This window comes from Bos grunniens, chromosome 4 (assembly GCF_055505025.1).
Source record: "Bos grunniens cultivar Pamir isolate PY7600 chromosome 4, Bosgru_T2T1.0, whole genome shotgun sequence".
Taxonomy (NCBI): Eukaryota; Metazoa; Chordata; class Mammalia; order Artiodactyla; family Bovidae; genus Bos; species Bos grunniens.
The window spans coordinates 31608330-31630180 of NC_141168.1; the positions used below are offsets into that span (position 1 = coordinate 31608330).

General features: G+C 37.5%; 1 long non-coding RNA gene across 1 annotated transcript; it reads left to right on the plus strand.

Moving 5' to 3' along the window:
- The first annotated feature begins 808 nt into the window (after window positions 1-808).
- LOC147373884 (uncharacterized) lies at window positions 809-19892 on the plus strand. Its single transcript, XR_015163056.1, has 4 exons — window positions 809-928; window positions 14806-14910; window positions 15991-16157; window positions 18814-19892. It is a non-coding gene; the product is annotated as an uncharacterized LOC147373884 (long non-coding RNA).
- The last annotated feature ends 1959 nt before the right edge of the window (window positions 19893-21851 follow it).

Below are 21851 nucleotides of genomic sequence, written 5' to 3' on the forward strand. Positions count from 1 at the left end.
TATAAGCCTAGTCATACATTGTTCTAATGACAGTCGACCCTTGAATTAACCATCCATGTAGTCAAAAATCCACATAAAACTTCACAGTTGGCCCTTCATATCCATAGTTCTGCATCTGTGAATTCAACCAAACTCGGATGGTGTAGTACTGTTGTAAGAATTCAGTAAAAAAAATCTGCAAGTAAGTGGATCTGCACAGTTCATCTGTTGTCATTTTTGTAGCCAATTGCAGCTTTGCTTCTACCCACCTCCTTCTGCTATTACTGGCAAATATATTACATTTTTATATGGTAAACACTCAAAAATATATTATATACACATTATTTTATATAATTGCTTTTAAAATCAGTTGAGAGAAGAAAGGAAAAAAAATCCATTTATGCTGTCTTTTATAATTATAGTTACCTTTCTCTATTTTTTGGATTTTTGTCAGTGGATTCAAATTACCATCTGGAATCCCCCACTTTTATCCTAAAGAACCTCCTTTAGTATGCCTCATAAAGCAATTCTGCCTGTCAAAAATTCTGTTTTGTTTTTCTGAGACTGTCTTTGTTTAGCCTTCAGCTTTAAAAGATAGCCTTGCTGGATATAGGACTCTTGGGCGGGGTTTTTTGAGCACTTTGAGTACACTATTCCACTGCCTTCAGTCATCCATTATCTATGCTAGAAAATTGGCTGTTAATTTTATCGACTTCCCTTGCAAGTGATGGGCTTCCCAGGTGACTCACTGGTAAAGAATCTGCCTGCTAATGCAGGTGATGCAAGTTCAATCCCTGGGTCAAGAAGATCACCTGCAGAAGGAAATAACAACCCACTCTAGTATTCTTGCCCAGGAAAGCCCACAGACAGACAGACGAGCTTGGCAAGCTACAATCTATGGGGGTTACAAAAAGTCGGACACAACTTAGCAGCTAAACATCAACAACTTGTAAGTGATGAATCATTTTTCTTTTTCTGCTTTCAAGATTTTCTCCATTCTTGACTTTCAGTGATTTAATGTAATGTGTCTGTTTATAGATCCTACTTGGAGTTTGTTGAGTTTCTTGGATTTGTGATAGTGAAAGTGTTAGTCACTCAGTTGTGTCCAACTGTGACAATATGGACTGTAACCTGCCAGGTTCCTCTGATCCATGGAATTCTCCAGGGAAGAATACTGGAGTGGTAGCCATTTCCTTATTCAGCAGATCTTCCCGACCCAGGGATAAAACCTGGATCTCCTGCATTTCAGGCAGATTCTTTACCATCTGAGCCACCAGGGAAGCCCCCTTGAGTGTGTAGATTAGTGTTTTTCAAAAAAAAAAAAATTAGGGGTGTTACCAGCCATTATTTCTTAGAATAATTTTTCTGCCTCTTTCTCTGAATGACGTCCCCACTTTAGGACCTGAGCACTTAATGGAGAGGTGTAGTATCCTGAGGATCTCTTCTCAGCCTGCCTTTCCTCATGAGCCAGGGAAAGAGTGGTAAAGACCCCAATATTATCAGCAGTTCTTTGCCCTAAGTAGAGTCTTCAATCCATGAGTAATGGTTTGGCAAAAGGAAACTCCCACCTCACAACCAGATTCATCTGAAACATAATCTCAGCAATAGGTAGCTGGGGACAGGATAAGAAATGATGATGCCCTATTGCTCTCAAAAAGAAATCCCTTTTCTGTGGCTGGAGTGAGAGAGAGAATTTTGTTCTTGACTGTGCAAGTCTGCCCCAGAATAGTATAAGTCTGCCCCCAGTGGGGCAGAATAGTGTCCCACTGAGTTCAATGGAAGAAGAAGGGAGCCATCTTGGCTCGAATACCACATATTCATGCTTTTCTTATTGAAATTTCACGAATAAATGTTTCTTCATTTGCTGTGTACTTCAATATTGTTTTTAGAAGCTTTAAAATGCCTTTTTTAAAAGAAACAATTGTACCATTTTCATAGGCCAGTTAGTCTACAAAGCTCCTTACACTGTCTTGCCAGCATAGTCTGGCATGTTTGGCCAATTAGGTGATTTGCAAGCTGTGTAGTGCTGCTGGAGCATTTGGGACATGAGAGTTTTTGTGATAGATGAGTTCGGAAAGGTAAGAAGTAGACATAGAATTTTTTTTAGCAATGAATTGTTACTGAGGAGTTTTAAGCAGAAGAGAAATAGGAGCAAATATACATTATAGAGCAATGATTTTTTTAAAAAGAAAACGAAGCCAGTGTGACTTTTCAGGGTGCTTTAGTAACTATTTGTGTGTCTCTATCACTGTACTGACTTCCACTGATGAACCAGATGATGATTTAATACAAGAGAAGGAAAAGAATAAAGAAGAATAAAGAGAGACAAGCGATATCATTGCTACATTATATACTAATGCTGTTACTTGAATATTATACACTTTATGAAGGATGGAGGATAATTGTAAAAAAAAAAAGAGGGGATCTAGATTGCTTGCCTGACCTAGGAAATGTTATGTATTATATTGGTCTTGGATATTCATAGTGCATATTAGCATATAAAAGACTCTCAGAAGTACTGACACAAAGAAATTTGTTTAACTTTGTTTATCTACAGTTCTCAAAATTATTTACCATTAGGGCTCTTTTTCATGTATCAGCTAAAATACAGTTCTGAAATACTGAAAATATTAAAAGATTTTTAAAGGTGAGTGACAAGTTTCTAACTCATAAAATATTCATGAAGTGAAATAGCTCATAAAAACAAGTGGATAATTATGTCTAATGTTAAATTTTAAGGGAAACCATTGTACCCTTGGGGACAATTAAAATGCATATATATACCTTTAGAACTGTGTATGGAAAAAGCAAGGAAGAAATCTACTTGAGACATTTATTTGGAAATCTTTAATAGTGTTAAGTTTTCAGTGTTTGGTAATTAAATGAACATTCAAATATGATCCAGAATTATTCAGTGACTGAAGAGTAAGTTGGGTGATTAATTGGGGGTTATTTTACATCAAAAAATGCAATGTAACTATGATAATTTTTTTTTATACATCACAAAAGTGATGTGGATTTTTTATACATCACAAAAGTTAACCTTGAACTGTTTGCAAAGGAGAGATTTTTTCCAAAAAGCCTTTGCAAAATATCAACATCATTAGTATTAGCATATTCTCTCTTAAAGTATTGATTTTGAAAGGCAATATGTACATTTTGCTCATTTGAAATGAACCCAGGAGATTTCAGAATCAAAAGAAGACAATAAATGTAGACTAACCTATTCTTCTCAACCTAGGATAAAACACAGAGTATAAGAAAATGAAGAAAAAGATACTACAGATAAGGTTCATGTCTCATTTCAGTTCAGTTCAGTTGCTCAGTCGTGTCCAACTCTTTGTGACCCCATGGACTGTAGCACTCCAGGCTTCCCTGTCCATCACCAACTCCCAAAGCTTGCTCAAACTCTTGTCCATCGAGCTGGTGATACCATCTCATCCTCTGTCGTCCCCTTCTCCTCCTGCCTTCAATCTTTCCCAGCATCAGGGTCTTTTTCAATGAGTCAGTTCTTTGCATCAGGTGGCCAAAGTAATGAAGCTTCAGCTTCAGCATCAGTTCTTGCAATGAATATTCAGGACTGATTTTCTTTAAAATTGACTAGTTTGATCTCCTTGCAGTCCCAGGGACTCTCAGGAGTCTTCTCCAACATCACAGTTCAAAAGCATCAATTCTTCTGCGCTCAGCTTTCTTTATAGTCCAATTCTCACATCCATACATAACTACTGGAGAAATCATAGCCTTGACTAGATGGACCTTTGTTGACAAAGTAATGTCTCTGCTTTCTAATATGCTGTCTATGTTGGTCATAACTTTCCTTCTAAGGAGTAAGCATCTTTTAATTTCATGGCTGCAGTCACCATCTGCAGTGATTTTGGAGCCCCCCAAAATAAAGTATTTCCTGCCATATCAGTAAATAAGAATGTCACAGCCATCAGGAGTTGCAGCCCTTCAAATATGAATTTCTGAGCCCATGAAGAAGAATGCCTGCTATCCAGCAGCCATTGAGCTGCCACCCTACAGTGAGTAAGGGACTAAGATTTGAGTAATCAAATTGCAGGATGCTAGCCCCAGATAGCTGAGATGCATGAGAAAGGAATGATTTCAGTAAGCCTGGACTCTTCCATCTTCACATACATAGAAAAGTGCTAAATTCCTTAACTTGAGATATCTGAAAGTAAAAGTGTTAGTCATTCAATCCTGTCTGATTCTTTGCGACTCCATGGACTATAACCCACCAGGCTCCTCAGTCCATGGATTCTCCAAGCAAGAATACTGGAGTGGGTAGCCATTCCCTTCCCCAGGGGATCTTCCTGATCCAGCAATCGAACCAGGATCTCCTGCATTGCAGGCAGATGCTTTACCATCTGAGCCACCAGGGAAGCCCAGAAATATCTGGTTTTCCTTAATTAACAATAATCTTTTGACGTCATACTACCCACCCCTTGTTGCAAGCTTCTGTATAACCTGACTCCTCCCCCAAGCTCCTGGGAACGGTTCTCTCTTGGTCACTTGAGATGCTATCTCCTTGGCTTAAAGTCCTAAAAATTCCCACCAAATAAAATATAACTCTCAATGTCTAGGTTGGGACTACTTTTTAAGTCAACACATTCTATCTCAGTCTTTTACTTTCTCCTATCCACAGTACCTGGACAATGAGTTCTTTTCTCCAATTTGTAGAACCTGGACAGTGAGTTCTCTTCATATAAGTGTTGGTAAGTATTTGTGGCATGAACTGCTCTCCTGTAACTGAAAAGATGATTCAAATGATTGGCATGTGGCCCACAGTCACTTTCTTGCTTTGTTTTCACATTGTTCCTTATTCACTTTGCTGCCTTGAAGACCTTTTTTATTTATGGTTTTGTTGCTTCAGCACTGAGGTGTTTGGATAAAGATAAAAGCATACATGTAGATTTTTATTATATATCCTCTAAAGCACTCTCCTCAGAATTTCTCATGGATAGCTTTCTAAAGAATGTGATTATTTTGGGACCCAGACTGAAAGCCACTTCTTTTTAAAGGACTGACTTAGCTTTGAAATCTTTTTAAAGAAATATTTTTTGTACAAATTATTTTAGAGTGAGTAAGACTATAGTTTCAAAGAACCTTAAAATGATATTTAAGTCCTGAAAGAGAACCACAATCAATTAATTTCCCCCCCAAATCAGTACTTAGCTGTGTGCAAAAACAGGTACTTAATTTTCTTTGATAGGAAAGAGGTCACCAAACTCAATGTACAAGAAACAATCAGGGAACAACTAAGTAATAGTTTGTGAGTTTCTGTCTTTACTGGTAAACCAACTTTAAAGGAGGAAGAAACTGAGATGAACTTAAATAGTCAGGGAAATTGCATCAAAGACAAGCAACTGACCTGATAATTGATCTGGCCCCAAACTAAGTCATGATGTTTGTATAGCAGAGGGGGAAAAGAGGCTACTTCCAGACTACCAGCAGTGTGAATCAATACACAGAGGGAGAGAAAGCTGAGGGTGGCTTGTATAAGAGAAGGAGTAGGATGGTTTGACTTGGATAGGTGAGCATTCATGTGTGTGAGCATGGTGGCCTGGGGCTGGGAGTAAATTGAGTTGATAGATTGAGTGGAAACAAGAATAGACAACCCTGAAAATCAGACAAAGGAATCTGAGTTCATGGATTAAGTAACAGAATTACTAAATGCTTAAGTACAGCAGGCTGAAGAACATGTCTTCAAAGGATCCACCTTACTATTGTCTGATGGATTGGAGGTAGGGGAGGCTTAAAGTCATTGGAAAAATGGGCTAAATCTGAAAGACATTCCAAGAACCAGGAAGAAGGAAGTAGCAAAGAGGAATTCAAATTTTCTGGCCTGTGAAAACAACGATTCTTTTGACAAAGTGAATAATTAAGATGAAGAGTCAGAGTTGCATTTTTTGGTTGCTGTTGTTTTCTTTAGAAAGAGAAATATGAAGATTCCATTTTAGACAGATAAACATTGGAATAGTTATAGAATACTGAGTAGAGAAACCCAAAAAACAGGAGTAAGAAATACAATTGAGAGTTGACATACTATGTCATATCTAGAAATTCATGTTTGGAGACTTTGAGTGATGGCTTAGAAGCTATCACTTCATATAAGCTATCACTTCATATCACTTTATATAACTCCATAAAGGTGAACTAGAGGTATGACAGTTGCAGTTTATTCTGAAATAAAACAATGAAAACATCAACTTCTGCAAACTAACCCTGTGGTTGGTTCCTGTCCTCAAACTACCATAGTTAGATAGTCCTGTGCAAACTAGTATACTCTAAAAGTGACAAGTATTTAAAGCAGACACAAGAGTGTCCAGAGTTAGGGGGTACACTTTCTAATTTTTATCTCTTTAGCAATATTATGGAAGAGGTGAACCCACACATCACATGGAAATGGAATTAGTAAGAAAACACTTAAGAAAAATCCCACTGTACAATGGAGTTAGAGTCTGATGACTTTAGAAAAGAGCTTGACTTAGCAATATCCAAACAAAATCTAATCAAACCCCAAACCTTCACCTTAAATATGTCCTACCACTTTAGCAGCCTAAAACATTCTAAAAATAAAAGCTCATTTTCAAATGTTTTTTCATATCTCAAAAGCTGAGGGCAAAAATCAGAAACTCCTAAAAAAGTGTCTTTGATGCCATTAATGAAATGTAAAGCAGATGCATTTGTGTATTACTAACTACAAGTCTTCAAAGAATGTGACTTCTGTTCTTTTAATAAAACAAGCTTAAAGCATGCCTTTTGGATTCATTCTAATATCTACGAACTTTAATGTTAGCAACAGAACAAAAAAATCTCCATGGCATAAAGGCAGCTTATCCTTTTAAACTTTTAACTAAAATAATTGAGAAGAGCTTAGTTTTGAAAAGATGGTTCATTATTCAAGTTGTGCCAACTTTTTAGAATAAGAATAAATGCCAGTCATTTATTTATCAACTGTAAGCCCTCCAACTTTGGATCCCATGGTCATTCTGCACTATCCCATCTCTCTGAACATCTGCTTCATTTCTCTCTCCAGATTTCTACCCTTCAAGGTTTAGGAAGAATCTCAACTGGTTCCTAAATAAGTATATGTTATACTTCTGTGGCACTATCTCTCCTTTCTTTAAGCCTGTAAAACTTACTATTTAATACTACTGTATAATTATTTAATATGTCATATATGCAGAGAATGCACTGGTGACCCACTCCAGTACTCTTGCCTGGTAGGCTGCAGTCCATGGAGTTGTGAAGAGTCGGACATGACTGAGCGACTTCACTTTCCTTTTTCCCTTTCATGCATTGGAGAAGGAAATGGCAACCCACTCCAGTGTTCTTGCCTGGAGAATCCCAGGGACGGGGGAGCCTGGTGGGCTGCCATCTATGAGGTCGCACAGAGTCAGACATGACTGAAGCAACTTAGCAGCAGCAGTAGCAGCAACATGTCATATATGTATATATACATTACACACATAAATGCACTTATGTGTATGATGTGTATGTATATATACATACACACCTATACATAGAAGATATATATATATACTTGTAGTGTGTGTACATATAATATGTATTACACATAGTATGTAGTATATACTATGTAGTATATATAATATGTATATACTGTGTATATATCACCTTTATATATATATGACTCATATATGCACATATATAAAAAGTATATACGGTGTCATATATGTATAAATACATGATACTATATACAATATGTATATACCACATATACATTGTCATATGTATATATATATATATATATATATACATTTTTGTAGAGAGAAAGTTTCCATTTGTTAAGGGGTTTCTATGTTCTAGGCATAAACAAATAATGTTGTTCAATAATTTGCATAACCCTATAAATTGGCTATTAACGTTATTTCCACTTACATTAGAGGCAACAGATTTAAAGAAGCTAAGTGAGTTTTATGCAATTTCACAACTGATACTGAGTCTTGAAGTTGGAATTAGAAATCCAGACACAGGACATCTGGGTCAGGCAGGCAGGATAAAGTCATGTATTGAGTCCCCCTGGGGACATTCACCTGCACAGCACAGAATGGAACAAAAAGAACGGAAGAGAGGATGTTTCATAAGACACAGCAGAAGAGGAATGATCTGGGGATTTTGCGTGCTCTGGACAGTCAAAGGGTGGCAGTTCACAATGCTACACTATTTTCCCTACAGTGAGCGCTCTCGCTGTCAAACCCCAGCAGCCAGGCTACAGGGCCTCCTACTCACCACGAGCTCCTGCGCTTAATATGTCAAAACCCACCCAGCATATGGAAGTCAAGAAGTAGCAAGCTTTTGGCTTCCTAGGAACAATTAAATACAGCGCTATCAATTTTTTTTTCCAAATAAAGATGACAGAAGAAAAAAACCTACCATACAGCAGCATGATTATTTCCTAAAACTAGATATTTTAATATAAGAAAAATAGAAAGGAGCTCATCTCAGGAAAAAGGACTATATTTCAAACTGAGATAATTTAAAATATTAATTTTCTTCTATTTTATTAAGATTTCATTTATCCTTGGATGGATTAAAAAAAAAAAAACCTCAGCTGTGAATGGACACAACTCTTTAGATAGTTTTAGACAAGCACTACTCTAAGCCATGTGGATTCAGATAGCAGCAAGCATAGAATAATACTTTCCCACATTATCTGTTAATTTTATGTATTAACCTTTTAGAGAGGAATGCTTGGAAATAGAATGTCAGTTCACAATAGAATCTTTCCTCTCTAACTATGTCACACAATCCATCAGGAATCATGTTTTATTTTATTAATTCAATCAATGCATGCTCCCATCATTGTACTTTAGACCAAGGGCTTTTTTAGTATACATGTGCACTTCTGCTTATAGAAAAGGCCAGTTCTGCCAAAGTAGCTCCTGGGAGCCACTTAAGGCCATCATTTGCTCAGTTTATGTTGCCAAAAACACACTCAGGAGTTAAAAGCATAACTAAAAAATTCTCACTAGAGGGTCTCCATTTTTTTTATTTTTTACTTTTCAGGAAGAAAACAGTGGAATAGAACTGGAATATCTCCAAAGTCTGTTGCAATTCTAAAATAACATGGTTCTGTAAACACACAGGCCACCAGAACTTGGCATTTAAGTACATTGTCGGAGTTGTCTCAGTAGGCACAGATGTATAGCTGCTCACTTTAAGAAGCATACCTTCATTCATTAATTTTGCAATATCAGAATATATGACAAGGATCCCAGGGAAAAAAATTAAGGCAGAGAATTAAAAACCCTAACAAATTTTGAAGATTTAAGACAATGTAAACCATATAGTATGAGGTGGGCGGGGGGTGCTCTAGAAATTACCTCCATCCTTTTCATTTTCCCCTCAATCTAGGCAAGCCCTATTTTTTGCCTGCCTTTGTTTGTTCAAGGAGGTGTCCTCTTGCCTTTAATTGTGTTTGCTATGGGTGGCAAAGCTTTAAACCTTTTACAGTAAAAGGGCACACATAAATAACCATGTATTCATAATGAAGCATAAATGCCCTTCATAAGCAGAATAAAAAGCCTCATTCCTCATTTGGAGGACAGGGCATTGTCTTTTCAACAAGCTTTACTGTCGAGCCCAGGAGACACCATTAGAACAGTTTTTTTTTTTCCCTTCTTACCAATAAAGCCACTGTGACTGCAGTGGCAAATGTGAGTGTCTCGAAATTGTCGTGCATTAGAGAAATGGAAAGGGTCTCTCGCCACCCCCGCCTCCGACATGTGCTTTCACCTTTTCTATGGCTTACAATTAAGCAAAGGGATAAAAGCAGCTTCAAGACAAATTCTGTTTTCATCTTCAGCCCTTTATTGTGGCTATATTGTGGGAAAATGAAAGCATTTCTTCCAATTTAATAGAGACCACAGTCTGTTGAACTGGAAATAGAGGGAGAATGTGCATGACAGATCTTACCTGCAGGGTGGGCCTTTTGTGTCTGACACATGTTGTATATTTCACTTAACTATATGTAGGATAATAATTATGTCCACTGCTGCTTTGTTGCCTGGAGAGCCATGGGAGAAAGAACTGTTTTTGAATAAAGAGAGTGAAAAAGTGGAGAATCATTTAAAATATATCAGATTTTTAAGAAAAAATTTTCTTGGATATGGAAAATAGCATTTGTCTGATAACTGTTTATATTAAATGTCAAAATCTAGGTTAGCAAAGATATTAATACTTTTCCCTTAAACTGCTTTTCCCTTTGGGAATTACCCAAACAATCAAGAACCTAATCAGATGCTTTTTCAAAAAGTACTGAACTTGAAATAAGATGGTTTTTCTAATAGAGAACATTCCATTTCTAATGAATCAAGGATTCAATATTTGTTAAAGTTCTATTGTCTCAAATTGCTGCTATGAGTCTCCTTTTATTCCTGAGCCATGAGCCCTGTAACAAGCACCTAAGTGAAAAGTTCAGAGGGATAGGTCGAAACATTAAAAATTATAACCTGCAGAAGATTATTATGCCACACTACTCTGAGTTTCTGGGGAGTGCCCTGCCTTTTTTAAAAGGGACCCAGTAGTTACTAGCTAAATCATTAAACTCAGACAAAAAAGGAATCCAAACTCCTAAAACAGTCACATTGAGCCAGAAGATAAGTACTAAGAGTGAGAATATTTCTTGAATTCTCTTTCTGAGTCCAACTCTCTAATCAAGGGGAGAAAACATATCTTGCAACTTATATATTAACCTGACAACTACGAGTTTAGAAGACAGGATCTCCCTGTGTAATAAAATTGCGAGAGATAGTGGTTTAAGAAGTGGCCACCATTCTGACAGGAAATGCAGCTTGCAGTGCACTTTTAAAGAACAGTGTAATTACATGTTCATTGCCAAAGCAGTGATGCATTGGGAAGGCTTGTCATTTTCCTTACATAGAATAGTCTGAAGCTTTCTTTATATTTATAATCATCTTGGTTTGCTCAGATGCACAAAACCCAAGTCCTTGTTGCCTTACATCGCTTTTTCAACAAAATAATTGTGAAGCAATTAATGAGGCTTTCCCCCTTTTTATCCACTTTCAGAACAAACTAAGATCAGTGTAAATTTCTTCCCACCTTATGTGTCCTCAGGCCCTACCACATCCTCAATACGTTTAAATCATTCCTTCTTTCAGACAGTAAAGAATCTGCCTGCAATGCAGGAGAATCAAGAGATGTGGGTTTAATTCCTGGGTCAGAAGATCTCCTGGAATGGAAAATGGCAACCCACTCCAGTATTCTTGCCAGGAAAACTCCACAGACAAAGGAGACTGGTGGGCTACAGTCCATGGGGTCGAAAAGAGTTCGACATGACTGAGCAACTGAGCACACACATTTTCAGAATTAAAATATTGCTGGGCACTGCCATCTGTGATGCCTGTATGCTAGACATTTACACATTGTCACAGCACAACCTGATGTTTTTTGCTTCTTTTTATCTTATTTTAAAAAATTGGACTATGACTGTTTTGGGGTCTCCCAGGTGCCAATGCAGGTGACATAAGAGACATGGATTCGATCCCTGGGTCAGGAAGATCCTTTGAAAAAGGAAGTGGCAATACACTCCAGTATTCTTGCCTACAGAGTTCCATGGACAGAGGATCCTGGTGGGCTACAGTCAATGGAGTTGCAAAGAGTCAGGCAGTTACACTTTCACTTTCCTGAAATATATCTCTGGTGTCTATATCACAAGTGGAGTGAGATTATTAATTTACAGGTAAATGCATAGCATCTCAAATTTCTAACTGTGGCTACTTTTTGAAATATGAGAAATTGTCTAGAAGAGTTTAATATGGTTTAGTTCTGCTGAACTTGCACAGTTTGTACAGTCTAGCCCTTTCAATTTGACACCAGAATAACTACTATGTTAATAACTTGTAATGTATCATTTATGATTTGTGAATGAGAGTAGAAACCTCTGGAATATTAAAATCACCTAGATAGATTTTAAAAGAGTAATGTCGGGACTCCACCCCAGGCCAATTAAATCAGAATCTTTGGAGGGCAGAGTAATCCAAAGTATTAGTACTGTTAGAAAGCATCCCTGGTGACATAAACGTGCAGTTGAGAGCCACTGTTCTAGGATATATAAGGTTATTGGTGCAGCAATGATTCTTACTTTTAAGGAGGGGAGTAATAATGTATGTTGTACTCACTCTTCTCATTTGGTTAGAAAGTCATACTTAGTACATTAAAAGAAAGCTTCCTCAATGTGAGGGATCATTTATGTTATAAATCCTTCCAACATATCTATGAATAACTATGGTTTTCCCTATATAAAATCAAGAAGGCAAATTTCTAAGGGTAGATTTACAAGAATCAGTTTCATATTGTTAGGTCATGAGCCTCCGCCTTCCAGACTTAAACAGGCACTGTGCACTAGACCACATTTGCTAATGGGCATCATAAACAGACACTGTGGTAGGCAGAATGGGTGCGTGTGTGCTCAGTCACTTTAGTCATATCTGAATTTTTGCCATCCCATGGACTGTAACCCACCAGGCTCCACTGTCCATGGGATTTTCCAGGCAAAATATTGGAGAGGGTTGCCATGCCCTCCTCCAGGGGATCTTCCTAAACCCAAAATCAAACCTGCTTCTCTTATTTCACCTGCATTGGCAAGTGGGTTCTTTACCACTAGCACCACCTAGGAAGCCTGGTAGGCAGAATAATACTCCCCACCAAGATGCCCAGTTCCTAATCCCCAAATCCTATGGCTATGCTTCTTCAGATAACAAAGAGAATTTGCAGATGTGATTAAGGATCTTGAAATGGAAAGTTATCTTGTATTATCTAAGTGGCTCCAATATAATCAGAAATGTGTATATGTGGCAGAAGGAGTCCAGAATCTGAGAGGTTTGATGATGTAACATTGCTGACTTTGAAGATGAAAAAGGGCCAAAAGCTAAGGAAGTAGGCAGACTCTAAGGATGTGGAAGAGGCAAGGAAACATTGTTTCCTTGAACTTCTGTAAGAAATGCAGCCCTGCTAACACTTGATTTTAGGACTTTTAACCTCCAGAGCTATAAGGTAATAAATTTGTGTTGTTTTGAGCCACTAAATTTATAGCAAGTTGTTATAACAGCAATAGGAACTTAACACAGATGTGTTGAATTACCTCTAACTTTGCCTGCCCTGAAGATCCCCTTCCACTTGTTTCTAAGTGTAGCACTCAGTCATTTATTTATTCAAAAAGCTGAATTAGATATTGAATATACGGCACCCCACTCCAGTGCTCTTGCCTGGAGAATCCCATGGACGGAGGAGCCTCGTGGGCTGCAGTCCATGGGGTCGCTGGGAGTCGGACACGACTGAGCGACTTCACTTTCACTTTTCACTTTCATGCATTGGAGAGGGAGGTGATGACCCACTCCAGTATTCTTGCCTGGAGAATCCCAGGGACGGGGGAGCCTGGCGGGCTGCCGTCTATGGGGTCGCACAGAGTCGGACACGACTGAAGCGACTTAGCAGCAGCAGCAGCATACAGAGGTATAATCATGGTCCTTGCTCTCAAGGAGTTCAGAGATAGTGTGGTATAGAAACCATCATCAAATGACTTAGTAAAGAACATGAAAGAGATTTGCAGAGTGCCATAAAGTGTCTTGTCCAGACTAATGAGGTTGTAAAAGATTGCTGGAGGAGGTGACACTTGACCTGTTTCTTAAAGAGTAAGCAGTGGAAATATTAGGCGGTAGATGCATGAGGTGGGGAAGTTGGAATATTACAGGTAAAAGCATAGATAAACAGTATAAGCAAAGAATTGATATGCATAGGCAGAAAGAATAAGTAATTAGTATATAGATCTGTAGTATAAAGAATGAAGGGCTTCCCTCTTGGTTCAGACAGTGAAGAATCTGAATGCAATGCAAGAGACCTGGGTTCGATCCCCAGGTCAGGAAGATCTCCGGGAGAAGGGAATGGTTACCCACTCCAGTATTCTTGCCTGGAGAATCCCATGGACAGAAGAGCCTGGTGGGCTATAGACCACCTGGTCACAAAGAGTCAGACACGACTGAGTAAAACTAAATAGTATGTGTGGCTAGAACCCCAGTACAAATTACGCAGTGTTGAAATATGAAACATTCAAGCTATTTAGTTTCGTATCTACTTAGATATCATTCAGCAGCACTTCACACGGATATAGCACATGCATTCTGCTTAGAGTGACTCATTCAAAAAAAAAAAGATGTTCTTGGAACCTTGGTCCTCCTGAAAATTAGGCTTCCCATAGACTAAATTTCCTAACATTCCAGACATGTTCAGGTAGAGCTGGTTCCAAATTCAACCCAAGCTGGGAAAGTTGAAAATTCTGTTCCAAATATCCTGGTCTCATCTGTCATCATATGATGATATGAGGAGCAAATGCATCTTATATCATTTAAGCCAAAGTAGAAAACTCTCTCACTGCCACTCCATCAATGCCAGAAAAATAGTAATGGGACTAAGATTTGAGGACGGGATTCTGAAGTAATAATCGATGCAGCATTTCAAATAAGAATAAAAAGATTTAGAATGCGTGTATTCAGTGTGTGTGTGTGTGTGTATATGTGTCTGTGTAATTTTGCTTCTACCTCTTCTAAGCAGGCAAAAATCTTCTCGGGAGAGGGTCTCTTATGTTGTCTCCCACTGTTTCTTTCCTCCAGTTTACCTGTCCCCTGCCTCTAGACTCAGGTGGAATTCTACCATCAAACTTGCAGCTGGAGTAAAAGTTAAACATGGTCCACATAGATCCTCAGTCGAAACTCTGAATTTGTTATTTTTGAAAGTGTAAAAATTATCTCCAAATTGTTTTATTTTACTTATTTATTTATTCATCAGCCACAGCCCTCAGTATGTGGGATCCTTGTTCCTCAACCCAGAATCGAACACACCCCTGCATTGGAAGCACAGTCTTAACCACTGGACTGCGCAGGAAGTCCCAAGGTGATTATTTTTTATAACTGACCATTATCAGCATCTCCCACCTTACTTTTCTTCGTTATTATTACATATACTTCTTATAAGGTCTTCCCTGGTGGTTCTGTTGGTACAGTCTGCCTGCAGCGCAGGAAACCGGGGTTCAAATCTGGGTCGGGAAGGTTCCCTGGAGAAGAAAATGGCAACCCACTCTAGTATTCTTGCCTGGAGAATTCCATGGACAGAGGAGCCTGGTGGGCTACAGTCCGTGGAGTCACAAAGAGCCAGACACTGCTGACTAACACTTTTCTTTCTTTCAAACTTCTTACACACATGTCTCTCCTGAGGGATTATAAACAACTAGAAAGGAAAGTACATGTCTTAATGCATTTACCAGTCACATTCAGTGATTGTAAGTCCCCATTTCATGAAACAAATTCGAAGTCCTCAGAATTTGATGTTTAAATGGTTCTTAATTCAGGAAGCATTAGGCAACATGGAATTTCAAATTTCCTTCAGCAAATGAATATTTGAGTTAATCACGGGTTTTGTGCTTCTTTTTTTTGTTTGTTTGTTTTAGAAAGTTGTCGATGAAGCATTTAGACTTTTGAGACAAAAGTACATGTGGTATCTGAGTTCTTTGTAGCAGAGAATTTCATCATAGCTTCATTATGGAAAAATTTATGAAACATAGGTTTGCTGATCCTGCATGAATCCAAGTTTCCTGATACTAAGGTATTATGGCCTGGCGTGCTGCATTTCATGGGGTCACAAAGAGTTGGACATGAGTGAGCAACAGAACTGAACTGAACTGAACTGAAGGTATTATGATTCAGCAAAATACCTTCCTTCCATATGGCTGCTCTCTTGACATAGCCAAAAAACATTTCAGAGGTATTATATGAAAGAGTCAAGTCATTTTCAGTGGGGCTCATAACTTTCTTATTTCCTCTCCTCTTACTCATGATAGAACTTAAGAACCTACAGGAGTTAGGAAGTGGAGACAACCAAGAACTGCTAGTTACTGATTTCAAGTTACTAATTCATAGGATTTTAGGGTTCCACAATACTTTAAAAATCATTTTGTTTCGCTCCTTCATTTGACAGATGGTGAAACCAAGACCCAGAGAGGTTAAGTGATTTATTCAAGTGCAAACACCTTGAAGCTGTAGAGCCAGGGCTAGATGCTGGGTCCCCTGATCCCACTCCAGAAATCTTCCTCTTCACCAGGACTATATAGTTAAAGGATGCTTTATGTTCCTGCTATGAAACTGGTAAGGTGACTCTGGGCTGATTCTTTTCAGTCATAACCTAGGTGTATCAAATACTTATTTACCGCTGTTTAAAAGTTACTGCAAAATTTAGTAGCCTCGTTATTTAACACTCATGGTTCTGTGGTTGGATGTGCTCAGCTTGGGGAGTCCCTCATAATGTTGCAGCCATATTCCAGCTGAAGCTGAAAGCATGTCATCTGGAGGCTTCTTTACTCACATTTGGTACCTGGGCTTAGATAGGTGAACAGATGGAGGCTGGTCAGCCATCTGGTTCTCTTCATGTGGCTAGCTTGGGCTTTCTCTCAACATGGAGTCTTAGGGTTGCACTTTTTACATGGAGGTTGGCTTCCCCCAGAATGAGGGTTCCACAAGACCAAAGCAAAAGCTGCAGGAGTTTTTCTAGCCTCCAATGCCCCAGAATGTTCCATGTCTTACATTTTTTCTTGTACTCTATTCTATTAATGAAGCAACAGATTCAGCCCAAATTCAACCTTTCAAATGATGAAGTAGCAAAGAATATGTAGCCATGTTTAATCTACTTACCTCTTTGTATATTTCACATACATCATCTTACACAATGAATGCCTTTTTGTATCCATAATTTAAAATTCCTGGAATATAAAAATGCAATCATTATTCAGATAAAATTGGGAGAAATATCCATCTGTTTATATATGGGAACTATTTCCTACCCCAGAATTATTCAAAGACCAGTGAATAAGGGTCCTCAACACTGCTAACTTGTTTACAATTATTTCTACAGGTATTTCCAATCTATGTAGGCAAAGAGTATAGTTTATCTATGTTTTTAAAATGGATTCATCTCTCATAATTGCAAACACATTAGTTTACTAGACAAGTAATATTCAATATATGCTGTTCTCTCCTTGAAAAATTGAAAAGCTAAAGTTTCTCCAATCAATGGTCTGCCCTGGGACCTGGAAAATTATAAGTACTGTATCTGTCTATTGAAATATGCTGTATTTTTAACAATCATGGAAAATCTGCAACACAAAAAACTAGTTGACACATTTTTTTCTTCTTTCCAGCATTTGATTCAGTGAACAGAAATAAGTTGTGAAGTATAAATTAAATATATACAAAATGCCTAGAAGGAAGCAGACAAAAATATAAGTGGTTTTCTATAGTTGATATAAATAAAATAAAAATACTTTGCTTTTACTCATATGTTTATCTACCAAGAATATGAGTGATTTCAATACTAAATTTAAAAAGAAAAATTAAAAAGATAAATTTTCAGGAAAAAAATTCTGTAGGATTCCTTCTCAACTGCTATCTTCATTTTTAAGCATTTGTTTTATGACTAATAAGTCTAAAATAAACTACATTTAGAAACTGCAGCTGAAATTTAGATATCATAACCTATTTATCTAGGAAATTAGAGGACAAATTGCATGCTTCAGCATCAAATATGCTACGAATATTTTACTAAACAGAAAATCATAATTAATATGTCCATTAAATTATAGGCATTTAAAAATATTCCAAGCTAAAATAATTATAGCTAGATTGTAGCATAAAAACTTGAAACCATGAGCACTTCACTGAAAATACGTTATTAGACGAACTTATGGTTACCAGGGGAGAGGTTGCAGGGGAAGGAATAGTTCGGGAATTTGGTATTGATATGTATACACTGCTATGTTTAAAGTGGATAGCCAACAAAGACCTACTGCATAGCACAGGGAACTCTGCTCAATATTATGTCACAACATAAATGTGAAAAGTATTTGAAAAAAAATAGATACATGTGTCTGTATAACTGGATCACTTTGCTATACACTTGAAATGAACACAACTTTGTTAATCAACTATACTCCAAGATAAAAATAAAAAGTTAGAAAAACAAAACAAGAAAATATGTTATTGGAATATATCCAAAATTATCTCTTAAGAAGTATTTTGGTGTTGTAGATAAATAACTTTCAGCTTGAGCCTACACAGAAGGGTGCAGCTTTCTAGTAAGGCTTACCCCATGGAGAACAAATCCAAAAGACTGAAATCTTATAGCTTTCCCTTAACTGGCAACACTGAGTCACTGAACTCAGGATATTCATTAATTAGAGGGTGTGATCTTAGAGCTACTCTGACCTAGGTCTTATCAGAAATATCATTAAGAGAAATAGGACTCTTGAGCCTGATTCTCCCACAGGCCAACATCCATCCTTGAAAGATCACAGTGCCAGAGATTACCCCTACCCCATCGTCTGTCCTGTCCTTCCAAACAGCAAAACGCTTTTACTCAATGAGTTTCGAATGATCTTGTCATAGATCATAGGATCTGATAAGAAAGCTCTCTATGCAGGTCATTATTTTATTTATTCTAAAGTGTTAATGAAGTCATCATTTAATATGGTACATTTTATCCCTCATGAAGAGATTTATCTCTGTTCTTAATGTAGATGTGCTTTCCCAGAATATCTGGGCTTATGCTACAGTCATTATACTTCATGTAATTTTTGTGTTTCCCTCCCCTACTTTATGGGTACTAGAAGATGAAAATCAAATTTCTGCAAAATTTATCATTCCTGGTCTTTAATCATACTTTCAATATTTAGGTGGTAAGATGAACAATATTGATTAATGGATGACTAGAAATCAGCCATATTTAACTTGAATTGCATGCCATTTTTAGGTATTTTTTAATTTGGAAAGACCATGGAGCTGGAAGGAAGGAGCACAAGAAAATTCTGGAGACTTTGATTACTAAAAATAGTTCCAAGTTTCTTATCTTGGTGAGGACTTTTAATGAATAAAGGGAGATGAGCTAATCAAGTATTTATCAGTGATTGTATCAAAACTAATCAAAAAGTTGAAAATCATCTGTTAAGATTAAAGATCCTGTGGCCTCACTTCCATCATTCATTTGCCACCCTGAGAGAATCTTCATATAAAATGAAATCAATTTAGTCAGTTTTCCTACCAGTGAGAGATTAAACCACAGAATCTCTTTTTATGGAATTTTAATTCCAGAGAAAACCATGTGTGGAATGTTTTAATGGACTTTACTTAATCACATCAGGAAGGGTATTTTTTAGCCTCTGAAGGCACAGTGAGAAGAGTCCCTGTACATATTTCACCTTCTGAAAATATATATTTAGTATATCTCATACACAAGGATGTGGGTCACAGAGCTTCATAAAATAAAATATAAATTAACATCTCACTTGTTCTATCTTGCTTTGGCCCTGATTTAAGATCACAGACCATGTATTGACAGTATGATTATTTTTTATTCCAGCATACTGCCAGAAAAGATACTCAACTGAACAGAGCAGGAAAAAATATTATTTTTATTTATTAACTGAGCAGTCTTTTTCCAATTTCCAGAAGCTAAGTAGTGGTTACCATACAGAACAAGACAAATTAAAAGGCAGAAATTTATCGGAAGCCTCACTGCTATCTGGGAGAAATAGGAATCTCTCTGGGCTCCCCAGAGAATACCTCCTACAGAGAAAATGACATTTTCAGGATAAAAGCCTGATATTTTCAAGGTCTTGTCCTATGCTTCTTATCCACCTAGGATTCTCAGTATACAAACTGATCTTAACCAAAAGAAAGGAACACCGCTGACACCCTCTTCTTCACTTAGCTGCATATGTGTTAAGAAAATGAGCAGAGTTCATTTAATTATTCTTCCTTTCTTGTACAGATAGCTTCTCATTCTTTTTCCAACACAAGTTCTTAGGAGAAATGAAGAGTCCCAATATCTTGTTTCTTTTTCAGTGATTATTTTTCTTCCTTTAATTTTTTTTTTAAATTACAGATTATCAAATTCTTATTTAACTTGATCTAATTAATAGACTGTATCACTCAGTTTGGTGACTAGAAGTGTAATGTACAATGCAATACAAATGGACACATGATTGTTCATTCCCTGACAATTCTGACTACTCCATCAGTCATTTGCTGTCTCAGGTGATATAATTTTCATTTTTATCACCAATTAAAAACATTATGAGAGATTTGGAGACACTACTTGAGTCAGAAAAAATTTTAAAAACTAAAAAACAATTAAAAATTTGTATCCTTAATTGAAAATGAAAATGTTACCTTAAAAGGTTAATCCTCTATTTTGCTTACAAACTAATTATTTTGGAGTGGTTTATTAATTGATCAAGGTTTACAATGATTAAGGCTTGCAACAAATTAATTTTTCTGATTAAATAAAAGAGAGGATAAAGGACACAAGTACAATTTGGAGTTCCTGTTTGGATTATGTTTCTACAAATGAGACATTTCCAGGAATACGTGATATGGTCCATGGACCTATGGCTTCCCAGGTGGCTCAGATGGTAAGAGAATCTGCCTGAAATCCAGGGGTCTGGGTTCAGTCCCTGGATTGGGAAGATCCTCTAGAGAAGGGAATGTCTATCCTCTCCAGTATTCTTGCCTGAAGAATTCCATGGATGGAGGAACCTGGAGGGCTACAGTCCGTAGGGGGTCACAAACAGTCGGACACGACTGAGTGACTAAGCATGCATGTAGACATTTTTTAGAGAGACAAAGATACAGTGACAACTGTCAAATCTATATTTCCAACCTTGCTATCTCCTCTAAGTTTCATAGACCAGGACACCAACGAAAAATCCTTCATTGACCTTGTGACACAGGAAAAGAAGAGGAAAAAGAAATTGTAGGAAGAAGAAGTGATTTTAGGGGGATTTAATAAGTTCAGGTTTGGACATGTTGGATTCTAGATTTGGATATGATGTGTTCAAGGATTAAAATCCCTTGCCTCTTGTTCAGTTGCTCAGTGGACTGAACTGTCAGACTCTTTGCGACCCCGTGGACTACAGCACACCAGGCTTCCATGTCCTTCACCACCTCCTGGAGCTTGCTCAGACTCATGTCCATTGAGTTGGTGATGCCATCCAGCCATCTTATCCTCTGTCATCCCCTTCTCCTCCTGCCTTCAACCTTTCCCAGCATCAGGGTCTTTTCTAATGAGTTGACTCTTCACATCCAATACTTCATTACTAAAGAATTGGAACTTCAGCATCAATCCTTCCAATGCATATACAGGACTGATTTCCTTTAGGATTGACTGGTTTGATCTCCTTGCTGTCCAAGGGACTCTCAAGAGTCTTCTCCAACACTACACTTCCAAAGCATCAATTCTTTGGCGCTCAACCTTCTTTATAGTCCAACTCTTACATCCATACATGACTACTGGAAAAACCATATTCTGGCTAGCAGGAACTGGATTGTTTCTCTGCTTTTGTGTTCCAATATGCTCTATTTTTGTTGCTGTTGTTGTTGTTTAGTCACTAAGTCATATTTGACTTTTTGCAACCCTATAGACTGTAACAAGATAGTCACAATGGTGTGATCACTGACCTAGAGCCAGACATCCTGGAATGTGAAGTCAAGTGGGCCTTAGAAAGCATCACTATGAACAAAGCTAGTGGAGGTGATGGAATTCCAGTTGAGCTATTTCAAATCCTGAAAAATGATGCTGTGAAAGTGCTACACTCAATATGCCAGCAAATGTGGAAAACTCAGCAATGGCCACAGGACTGGAAAAGGTCAGTTTTCATTTCAATCCCAAAGAAAGGCAATGCCAAAGAATGCTCAAACTACCACACAATTGCACTCATCTCACATGCTAGTAAAGTAATGCTCAAAATTCTCCAAGCCAGGCTTCAGCAATACATGAACCATGAACTTCCG